The sequence below is a fragment of the Ictidomys tridecemlineatus genome, chromosome 4, assembly GCF_052094955.1.
Source record: "Ictidomys tridecemlineatus isolate mIctTri1 chromosome 4, mIctTri1.hap1, whole genome shotgun sequence".
Lineage (NCBI taxonomy): Eukaryota > Metazoa > Chordata > Mammalia > Rodentia > Sciuridae > Ictidomys > Ictidomys tridecemlineatus.
Genome location: NC_135480.1, coordinates 72,936,674 through 72,948,064, shown reverse-complemented (window position 1 = coordinate 72,948,064; position 11,391 = coordinate 72,936,674). Strand labels below are relative to the sequence as shown.

At 40.8% G+C, this 11,391-nt stretch overlaps 1 protein-coding gene across 11 annotated transcripts in view; it reads left to right on the top strand.

Moving 5' to 3' along the window:
* The first annotated feature begins 830 nt into the window (after window positions 1-830).
* Sytl2 (synaptotagmin like 2) overlaps window positions 831-11,391 on the top strand; it is a 104,472-nt gene continuing 93,911 nt past the window's right edge. For 5 of the 11 annotated variants that reach the window (XM_021725148.3, XM_040285062.2, XM_021725150.3 and 2 more), the window contains exon 1: window positions 831-999. The gene's annotated coding sequence lies outside the window, so the exon portion shown is untranslated. The remainder of the gene's footprint in view (window positions 1,000-11,391) is intronic. The other 6 variants (XM_040285061.2, XM_021725149.3, XM_021725155.3 and 3 more) reach the window with 3 other exon arrangements.

Below are 11,391 nucleotides of genomic sequence, written 5' to 3'. Positions count from 1 at the left end.
CATATTTGTCTCTTGAAAAGCAAGGGGAGTGGCTTAGTTCTCTTCTGCCTCCTGAGTGCTCTTTCACGGACTCCCATGAAATATTGGGTAAAAGCCAGAATGCACACCCTAAGGTCCCATAGTGCAAGGACTCCTAAGCCAGGTTAGCAGCTTTGCATTAGTAATCTGGGAGAAGGCAGACCTTTGGAAGAACCCAAGGCAGACCCGGGTCAACCTCAGCTGGGATGACGGTGAGGAAGACTAGGAAAGTGAAGACTTTAAGGTTCGGAAATTTGCCTGGAGGCCCCATTATCAGTAAATTTTAAACACTGGTCATGAATCAACCCTGTATTTAGAGGTGTACCTGCCTCCCACCAGTTAGCACCTTCCAGGAGCTTGACCAGTCCTCTTTGCACATCCAATGGGTGGCTCAGGCAGTACACCTTAATCCAGATATTATTGTATTAGATACTTTAAAAGAATCATCTTGTTTAATCCTTTCAACAACCTTAACACATAAGGACACACTGACATATGAAAAGTTAAACAATTTAGCCCCAATCACAGGGCTCTATAATCCCTTTTCCAGCACGGTGCCTATCCTTGCTCCGGGTGGGGAGCATCTCAGGTTCCACGCTCTCTGGCTACAGTCACCTTAACACATCACATATATACTGCTTTCTTCATCTGTGCAAAACCCATGTTGTTTCAGGGCACCTCACACCTGAGAAGGAGGCCAGAAAGAGAGAAGCAGCAGGAGCATGGCAAGGCGAAAGAAGGGAAGGGGCCAGGCGGGAGCGGGCGGGTGCCGGAGGCGGGGCGGGGCGGGGCTTCGCCGGCGCGGGGCAGAAGGTCCTGCGCGCCCGCCCTCATCCCGCCGGGGGAGCCTGCACGCGCAGCCCTTCGCTGACAGCTGCCGGGCGACACCTGGGTTGCGAGGCCAGCGCGCGAGCGAGCGGGGCAGAGTCGACAGGGACTTGCCGGGAGAAGGGAGGCTCGCATCGCCCTGCACCGAGGAAGGTAACGCGCAGCGCCCGGGGCCCGGGTTTTGACCCCCCAGGCCAGAAATTGGGGACTAGAAGACGCGGCAGGCGGAAAGATGTGCTCCTGGCCTGACGGCGACTCAAAAGAGCGCACCCGGGTGTTAGTTTTGACTTCTCTGTCCATTGACGTGTTACCCGGACAACTTTCTTTCCCTCTCTGTGTTTCTGTTCCTCTGTTAAATGAAGGAGTTGGTATAGAACGGTCTTCTTTAGTCTTCTGAGCTCTAGAATGTGAACAGAGTTTTGGCACCTGAGAAGCTTCCTTCCTCAGTTCCCTATTTAATTTAAGAGCTACCTCCGGCTACCCAGGCTGCTGGGGTCCCCGGGGGGGGGCGGGGTGCTGTTGGGCTGTCGCATTTTGGGGGGCTTTGACGCTAGGCTTGGAGGCTGATTGGAATAGGCTGCACAGTGACGAACGGCCCTCCGAAGGCTCAGGTGAAGAAAATTAGAGCGTCCCCCCCCCTACAGGTGGGGAACGGGCAGGTAAGAGGCTGATGATTTCACTTGTGAAAGTAAGCAGATTTATTTTGCAGCATTCCCCCCTTCACTAGAGCTCGTCCCGCGGCGTGCTGTAAACCACACGAATGGGATTTATCATCTTTCAAGAAGAAAACTGATTGCTTCAGTGACCAAACAGGGCTCCATCAGCGTATAGGAAATAGTCTCTCTTTGCACCCATTCTGCCTCCTCCTTCCCTTTCCGTTCTCTTGTCTTTATAAATTCCCTTTGAGGGGCTCCACTTCCTGCTGCGATGAAAAGTCCTTATTTTCTTTTAGTGCTGATTTGTGACCCCAGCTGGCAGCTCCAGTTCTGGGTTGTGATAGAAGTCTAGATAAGAACAGACTCTGAATCGTAGCCTGCTGGCACACATAGCCTGGCAAGTCCCTGAGCTTCAGAAATACAGACTATGGAAGGTGGGATGGATTCAAACTCTGTCTAGCTTCCTGTCCCCTTCTTGTCAGCTATTTTTCAGCTAGTATGGTGGCCTATACTGTCCACTTAATTTAGCAGCCAGGTAGAGGATGGTTGAAAGTTGTTGTGGGTTTCTTAGATATACAGCAGTTCCCGCCCTTCAACTTCTCTCACCTCTGTAGTTTTTCTGCTCCACTTCACCCCTAGTGTGTTATCTAGGTGTGAACAGATTCTAGGACCCCTCAAGCCTGCCCAGGAAGAAGAGAAGGCATGAGGAAGAGGGCAGGAAAATGTTGACTGTCTTTTAGTGGGTACTTTCAGGAACTCTTCTGCATATAATGTGTCCTTAATTCTCACAAACTCACATAAGAGGTAGCATACTATACCCCACTTTATGGATGAAAAACTGAGGCTTAGAAAGATTGCTTCTCTTAGTCCCTTAGCTGGTAAGTAGCATGCATGGCTGGGATTCAAATCCAATATCAAATTCTAAACCCCATGTTTAGAATTTCTACTTTGTATTCCTAGAGTAATGGTAAGCTGAAATTAAAACAACAAAAAATGATATTACTGAGCTCTTTCTAGGTGTTTTCACTGTTCAAAGTGTCTTAGAGGTGATATGTCATTTACAGTGCCAGAGGTTTGGTTATTCTAGGGAGAGTCAGTGACTGCCTTCCTTTCTCTTAGCAGCAGTTTTGTTCTAGAATTCCTGCTTGATCCAGCCCAGCTGCTAGTGTGTGGGTGGGGCAAGGGCCCTGTTTGCTTTTTCCTAGAAGTGGCTTGGGGTCTAATGAAAGATTAATTGTCCACATCTGATCCGTTAGACCTGACCGTTGGCTTGTGAATGATCCCACTGTCCCCTAGGAAGCCTTTTTCAGGCTTCACTCAATAAACATTTGTGGAGTGAATGAACTAGCACCTTGTGCAGCATGGTCTGCTCCCCTGTTGAAATGCAAGGCAGCACAGGGGCAGTCTGGGCCCTGTCCTCAAAAACTGTAACGCCAGGCCATGTGGTTCTCCCCTTTGGGTGATGGAGAACTGTGCTCCTATGTGGGTCCAGACTTCCTGGTAAAAAGTTTGCTGGCACCTGTTTTATAGTTTTTAAAGAAATAGTACACTAGAAGAAATTTGTGTTTGGCTCCCCCCGATCAATCTAACCTGAAAAATGACTTAGTATTGATAAGATCACTCTCTCAGGGAAGGGGAGGAGGGAAATAAGATGGTACTGTTTATCTTAGGACTTCCCAAACTTCTCTATAGAAGAGTCCCTAATGGGAAAGGATATTGACGAGTGCTCTCAATCTTGATTGAGTGCATCTCAATACGAGTTGAGATGTAGTTCAGATTGGCTCCAGTAACTTGAAAATGTTTTAAGGACTTATAACATTTTTAAAACTTTGACTTCGTGATATGTGGGTCTCAGTTTAAATATGTGAAAACGTTTTTCTCAAAAATACTTGAGTAAAATTAATGTCCTGGCAGATTGTTTCATATTCTTGGTGTTTGGGGGGATCCAGGTGGAAAAGCAGGGCAGAGTTTTTGGTCTGGGGGCTTAAGAGTATTGTTTGCATTTTCCATTCTCTGGTTCACAGTAACAGAGCTTCTTTACTGCCCTGGCAGAGGACACAGAGGACACAGCCCTTTCTCTCATTTTTCAGAATAAGGAATATGTTTTAAAAATAAAGTATTCCTTATTTTACTCTATTATCAAAACTGTATGTATTTGCTGCAGAAAAAAGGTGAACTATAGTAATAATGAAATACTAATACTACAGAAAATAATGAAAATACTAGTAATAATGAAAATACTACTACTAGTAGTAATAATAATAATAATAATCATTATTATAATTATAAATAAAAATCAATACATCTATATCCAGATATAACTGATACAAAACTTGAGATATAGTTTTCCAGATTCTGTCTCTGTGTCTGAGTAAATTTTAAAAAGAATGAATATAGCTCTTAGTTTTGATTGAATTCTTATCAGAGCTAGAGCCATCTCATATTAATCTTGAAAGAATGCAGAGAATGAATTATGAATAATTAAAAGCATCATAAAGGTTAATTTTGCTTCTGAGCCCAAAGTTTTCCACCCCCCATAGTTGCTCTGTGTTATTTAGTTTACAGCAGAGACAGGTTTCCATCTGTGGAGCTGCTGATGAAGTTGCAGGACCAAGCTTTGCTCCTTGTTAAAGTTTCTAATAAAATAGTAAAGGTTGCTCCCTAGTGTTGTTGATGTGCAAAATTTGAGTATAAAATTCAAAAATTCATCTGCAAAATGAAGAGAGGTCCCTGAATAAAATTATTGTTCCAGCATCATGTTTTAATCCCTTGTGAACTTGGGTAGCACAAGTTGCATCTCTGAACTGATTTTGACTTCTCTAAATTGGAGATAATGTTTTAGCTTTCCATCACTGTGACAAAATGCCTAAGATAATCAACTTATAGGAGGAAAGATTTATTTTGGCTTGTGGTTTCAGTCCATGGGCAGTTGCTTTGTTACTGTTGGGCCTATGGCAAGGCAGTACATCATGGTTGGAGTGTGTGGTGGGGGAAACTGCTCACTTCATGGCAGTCAGGAATCAGAGAGGAAGGGGCCAGTGTTTCAATATCCCCATCAAGGGCCCACTTCCAGTGACCTAACTCTTTTCTATGAAGACCCTACCACTTCCCAGTGGTGCCACAGTGCCAATGGGCCTTCAGGGAACATTTCATAGCCAAACTATAACACTACTCTACCTTTCTCTACCAGAGTCACACAAATGTCTGGTGAAATTGTTTGTTATTTGAATTGTATGCTAGAGTGTTTACTATTAAAAAATGTTGAAACATAGACAGTTGAAAAGCATTGTCAGACTTTATGAAATTCTAGAATCCAACCCTAACATTAATAGGACTTAATTATCATATAAACAACCATTTTGTAACTCTACCCTAAGTTTTCTTCAAAGAATCTAGAATTCCTTGGTTGCTAGTATCTTGTTCATTTTCATCACAATCCTGAATAGGATAGTTGCACTTCACCAGGTAAAGGCAGGCTTGCCATCCAAGGAAGTTATCGATTTGCACAAGGAATTCCTAAGCATTATCTCTAGTTGCCTTAAGTAAGGCAGAAGGCATGCTAGAAGCAAGCAGTACGATAGCTTGGAAGTCAGTGTGCCCATTGGTGGGGTGGGGGATGATGAGCATCAGCAGCCATTGGCTTAAGGGTTCTCTCAGGCATGCACCCTGCTCCTGGCAGCTCTGGAGAGAAGTGTGGACCCTGCATTGGGAGGCAGGTGGTTTGGCTTGTACCTCTGCATCTGTTGTAGGCAAGTTGCTCAAACTAGGTTCAGTTGCATCCTCCCCCAGAGCTTTCCTTTCTTAACTATAAAAGTTAGGGATTTGGATTATATGAGGTTCTTTACAATCTTTAAAGTCTCATTCTGGTTCATTTAAAAAAAAATATTAATTTCTGACCAGATAGAAATCTGGTAAAGAATTATCACATCCAGACAACTCAGGTGTCAGAAAACGTTCTCACTTTCTGTTGCTGTGAGCTTTTGGTGACCCCCTAGTGATTTTTCTAAGGATCTTCTCACCTGACAGCCTCCCACAGATCATTGAGAGTTGTTTCTGTTCATTTGTTGCTATTAATCTAAAACCTCTTACAATGTTAGAAGAGAGGACTGTTTGAGGGTAATTTGTGGACAGGTGGGTGTATAGAAATATAGAGAAAGCAAGGGTTTTCTGGTAATAAAGCCATGTGTTTCACTGAGTACTTGCCTCTCAAGTCACTAAATAAAGTATTTTTCCTTAGTGTCCCTTGGGCACTTGGCCTTGTGTTAGAACTTGTGCAAAATGTGGGAAAGGCACAAGATCTCATTCTTCAGTGGTCAGCACTGGAAGGGGTGGGGAAGATGATACAGAACACAGGGGTATGCAGCTGTGGTTAGAATAGGAAAGAGATGAAAAGACCAATTTGGGAAATGATTGAGTCCCTGAACGCTTATATTGTGTAATTTAATGCTGCAGTCTCCTAGCCTGGGATAGTTTCTGGCACTCAGTGGGAACTTAATAAAGGTTTTAAAATTAAGTAATAAATAAAATAAAGGAAGGAAAGAAATGAATCGTTCTCTGAAATGAAATCTTTGCTGAAATATGATACAATGTCCCTCTGATAGTTACAGTGATTTCTTTATGTCCATTCAACTGCAGAAACACTTCCCTATGCATTATCCCTCATATTGATGATTGAGATAAAAGAAGGTCAAAATAAAAGCATTTCCTAATGTCATACTTTGTAGATACTTTGTACTTATGGGTAGAAATAGATTTGGCTTATTATTTCTAGATGTCTTCTTTCTATAAATGCATCAAAAATGCTTTTGAAGTTGGGATGAATTTAAGATCTAGTAAACAATTTCACAAATTTGCATTGTGAGCTAAAAGGAGAAAGACAGTCATCACTTGGCTTCTGGGTGAATAGACATTTCTTTTTCCCCTTGCAGAAGCATTGTTTTGCTGTCAGTCTTGACAAAACTGACACATGAGCTTCTGATCAGACAGATGTGCTTTGTGCCGCCATTACTCATGGCCACAGGCGCCTGGGCTTTCCTGTCACTGGCTGAGTCACTTGATTAAAACACAGGGCTTTAAGGCTGAGGGCATGGGCTGGATCTCAGACCAGTCTGAGTTGCTCAGTCAGAACTGTACCCTGTCCATCCCTGCCCCCTCTCTGCCCATGATCTGTGTTGGCAGTAAGACAGCTGTGGCAAGTTGGATTCTCTAAGTCAGATTCTTTACCACTGTTGGTTTTCGACTAGTCATTTACATTTTAGAAGTAAAGGGTTTTAATTTTCAGTTTGGTTGTACTGTTTTAGTTCTTCAATCCTGGGACATGTTCAGGGAGACCTTCACTATCCCCCCAAGTCTGCAACTATTAATCTATAATCTCCATGCATGTGTAAAATGGGAATAATCATATCTGCCTCACAAGATTGTTGAAAGCCTTGGATGAAGTCATTTAATGAAAACCAGAAAAAGCAGATACTGTTGCTAGGTGGTTGGCCGAGGACTCACCTTCTCATTCCTATCTGAGTCCATTTCTGAATTAGCTACACTTTCTGTGTGACTTATTTGTGGTAACTTGTAAATAGATAAAACAATATGTATTCAGAATGCAATTGCTATAGATCTACTGAACTGATGGCATCTAAGAGAAATATTTGGTTATGTAGGATTCATCTTCCTCAGTTACTTTAAAAGCATTTTACCTGGTTTGGGATGAATTTGGGTTGTTAATGTGATATACTGCATTTTATCTATTTCCTTTTCAGGAATCTGAAGGCAAGTGAATGATACTGATGTCTGACGTTTACCGAGCACTTACTGTGTATCGAGTTATTCTAAGCACTGTGCCTGCCTCAATTTATTTAATCACAATAGTCTATCATTTATGCTATTTTGGTACTATTACTGTTCCCATTTTGCAATGAGGAAATTGAGGTCTAGATAAGTAAGTTGCCTGAGGTGACATAGCTAAAAAAATAAGAACAGAGACTTTTAACCTAGGAAATCTGACTTCAGTGCCCATGCTTTGGATCATCAGAAGATAATCTGATGATCTCCTATTCTATTTGTAGCCTAATAGCATTCTTCTCTTTTGTTCATGAAATCAGGAACCTTCAAACTGAGTTCTATATACAGAATAAGAATTCAGAATTTGACTGGTGTTTAACCACACAAAATAATTCTTGGAAATGAGCTGATTACAAAACCTTTTTTTTTTTTGTTACAGAGAGATACTAATCATTAAGGAAGCATAAATATTTCAGGAAATATCTGGAGGTAAACTAGACTACAAAGTGATAAGTCAGCAACTGAGTGGCCTATTTAAGAATCAGTACTGACTGGGAATATGGTAACTAAAATGTTATAGTTAAAAGGCTAAGTAATAGTTCTATTTACATTAAGTAAGTCATATCATTTGTTTAATTTATTTAGAAAAGCAAAAATAGACTCTTCCACTCCTTTTGGAGATGCTACAAATAATTATAAGAACACAGTAATAAACAGAATACTTATTATCTACTGAGTATATACTATGTGTCAGTGCCTTGCTCATCTAATTGGCAGGACAGCTTTCTGAAGTAGATGATATTTATCATTTTGCTGATGAAGAAATAAAAGCACAGGCAAGTTAAGCACTTTGTCCTAGGTCACAGAGTTAGTACATGACAAATTAATTCAACTCAGTTTGGTTACTTTGACACAAAAGCCTGTGCTCTTTCTACTATGTAGTTCTTTAGAGGAAAGATGTTATGTTTGTGCTTACTGAATCCTGTATTGAGACATACTATTTGGCATGAGGCTCATAATAGTATTTAAAACTGAGACTATTCCAGGGAACCTGAATATATTTCTATTACTCTGGAGGTGAAATTTTGGACTTGACAAAATCTTCCAGGAAAAAAAAATCGGCTCCTCCCAGCACAGTAGGGCCTAAGGAATCAGCCGCTTACTGATACAGTTAGGAGACTGCTCTGCCTGGGGTGAGAGTACCTGAAACGTGACTCTGGAGAACTTGCAAGCCATCTTTCCTTAAGCTCTATTTCTAGAAGATTTCTCACACATTTTGTGCTGGGGCATCACAATTTGACAAATGAGAGGGAATATACTGAAGAACTTGAGTAAAAATAGTCTATTATTTATTATTTATTATTATTTATTTATTAAAGTCAAAGACTTCTTTATGTCAGTTTCCCTAGTCAGACCACTTAGACATTACACTATTACTATTTTATACAGATTGAGTATCATTTGTATGAAATTCTTGGAATCAGAAGTGTTTCAGCTTTTGTATTTTGAAATATTCACATAGGGAGATATCTTGAGATGGGACCCACATCTAAATAAGAAATTCATTTGTTTTCTATGCACATTCTACACATAGTCTGAAGGTAATTTTACATAATATTTTTATTGCACCTGTGTTCTGGCTATAGTCTACAACATGAGGTCAGGAGTTGGATTTTCCACTTGTTGGGTCTCATTGACACTCAAAATTTTTGTATTCCAGAGCACTTTGAATTTTTGAATTAAGGATGCTCAACCTGTAACATGTACCCTCAAATCCTTTTGAAATAGCACATACCACCTTTTTACCAATGTAGTCACTGTATTCTTACTAGAATGCAAGGGACACTTTGCCAATAACTTTAATAACGGATAGTTTCTAAGTATATTCAAAGGTGGAAGGTCAAAAGCTGGAATTATGAAGCACAATGGCCAGAAAAGTGATAAAAGAGGAGCTACAGCATATTTTTGAGTAATGTCCATGGGCAAGTGTGAATTTGGATGCCCATGTTTCCCACAGAGCCACTTTGAAGTAGAATGAAATTGGCTTTGGGGTCAGGTGAGTGTGAATTTAAACCTTGAATCCACTTACTAGTTATGTCATTGAGCATGTAACTTCTCTGAGTCTGTTTCCCTTTCTAAAAAAAAAAAATTGCTTCACTATCTCATAATGTGGCTCCAAGGTATAAATAAGATAAAGAATATATTAATGTGGCTAACATTGTGCTTTATACAGAGTTGCAATTCAGTAAATGTCAGTTCCCTTTCTCTTTCCTTTTTCTTTTTTCCCCACCTTCCCTTTCTCTTGGCTGCTTGTTTTGGCTCTTGAGGGTAAAAATGGTAAATATAGTACAATGTGGTCAATGTAGTAAAAATACAGCTTTTGGGGAGATTGCAGAGAGAGCAATTGCCAGGGACAGTTGGGAGGTGTAGTTGAACTATACCCATGTCTGAATAGGGGTTTGCTAAATTGAGAAGGAGGTGAGGTGGAGAGCACAGGTTGAGAGACATTTCACTTTCAAAGGCATAGAGAGAGGAGGGGCATGGGATTCTAAGACAAGGAGAGACCACTAAGTTAGCACATAGGGCTGGTAAGTTGTGGGTGGAGGTTCTGCTAATGTGGTGAGCTGATGACCAAAGGTGAAATCAAGCTAAAGTTTGCCCTTTATCTTGGAGGCTGCAAGGAACTCACGGAAGTTTCTAAATACTATGAGTGAAATAACTAAATTACTTTTTTAAGACTATAATACTGCCTAATGTATGGAAGATAGATTTGAAGTTGATTGGCATGCTTACTTAAACCTGTGAGTATGGATAAGATGCTATATTTTAAAGGTTTTTTGGGGGCAAAAGTTGATGATATTTTTAGAGACGGTGCATTTAATTCAAGACTTCTCTAGGAAGATACGTAATGTCTTAGAAAATGGTGACCGTATATACTACTTTATGGACTGGATTACATTGGAGACAAATTATTTCAAAAAGAAAAATGTGTCATGCCTAGAGCTAAGTATATTTACCATTCCAGTGTGCTTTTGGCAGATTAAAACCTTGAGAAAGTGTAAGGCCCCCTTTCATATCTCCAGAATTGAGTTTAAAATTCTAGGAATAGTCAACATCCAGTGAATGCTGAGTTTGGTCACTGCTTGTAGAATTTCTTGTGTTCAGCATGCATTGCTGTGGTTAGCAGCTTCTGAGTTTCCTGGGGGGAGGAGCAGGGAGACTCAGGCTACAAAACTATCTTATATGGGAAATTCTAAGAAGCTAGGTGGCTCTTTACCTCAAGCAGTCAGGATCAGACACAAGTGTGTGTTTATATGTTTCTAGTCCTGTGTTTATGTTTTCCTGAGTGTTGTCTGATTTATTCAGACCAGAGGGAAAACCTGACTTATATCCATAATTCTTTGGGGGAAAGCCACTGGGGAGATTATCCTTGGTTACTAGAGGTGCCTAAATATAAAGACAGTCACTTGCTTCCCTGCAGGAGCCAGCCTATGGCCAGAAGCCAAGGGTGTGGAGGAAATGTGGTTCCACCTGTCAGATTCTGCCAGGCACAGATGTGACCCTACCATGAAACTGAACCCAGGTGTTTGCTTGGTGTGTGAGGAAGTGTGGGGTGGATGGATGTGTTTATCTTTACCCTTCTCTGCAGATCACTCACTGAGTAGCCAGGAACTAAAAGTAAGTTTGGGGTGACATTCAGCACATAGGGAGTAAGACGTATATTTTAAACCCTAAAGGCATTCCATGTTGGATTTTGATAATACTAACCCTTTGAACCTGACCTCCTTCCTGTGCCAAGGCCTATATTCTTCTCACTTGTATTAATCGAGCCTAGAATTAGTTGTTTAATAGATTCTGGTTTGGTCTTTTTCCTTTGAGAACAAACACAAAGAATGATGAACTATGAGTGGGAATGTTCAAGTCCTTGGAAGTATGTTTGCATGCTTCACTGTCTGTAGATGCAATGACCCAGTTTTTAAGTTGAACTTAATATCTAAGTATGGCATGATCAGTTGGTCTTCACTGAAAATTTATTGCTATTCTTTTAAAACTATTATTAAATAATGAACATTTATTGATAAAGAGGCGCTAGTGAAATGAAGATTAGATT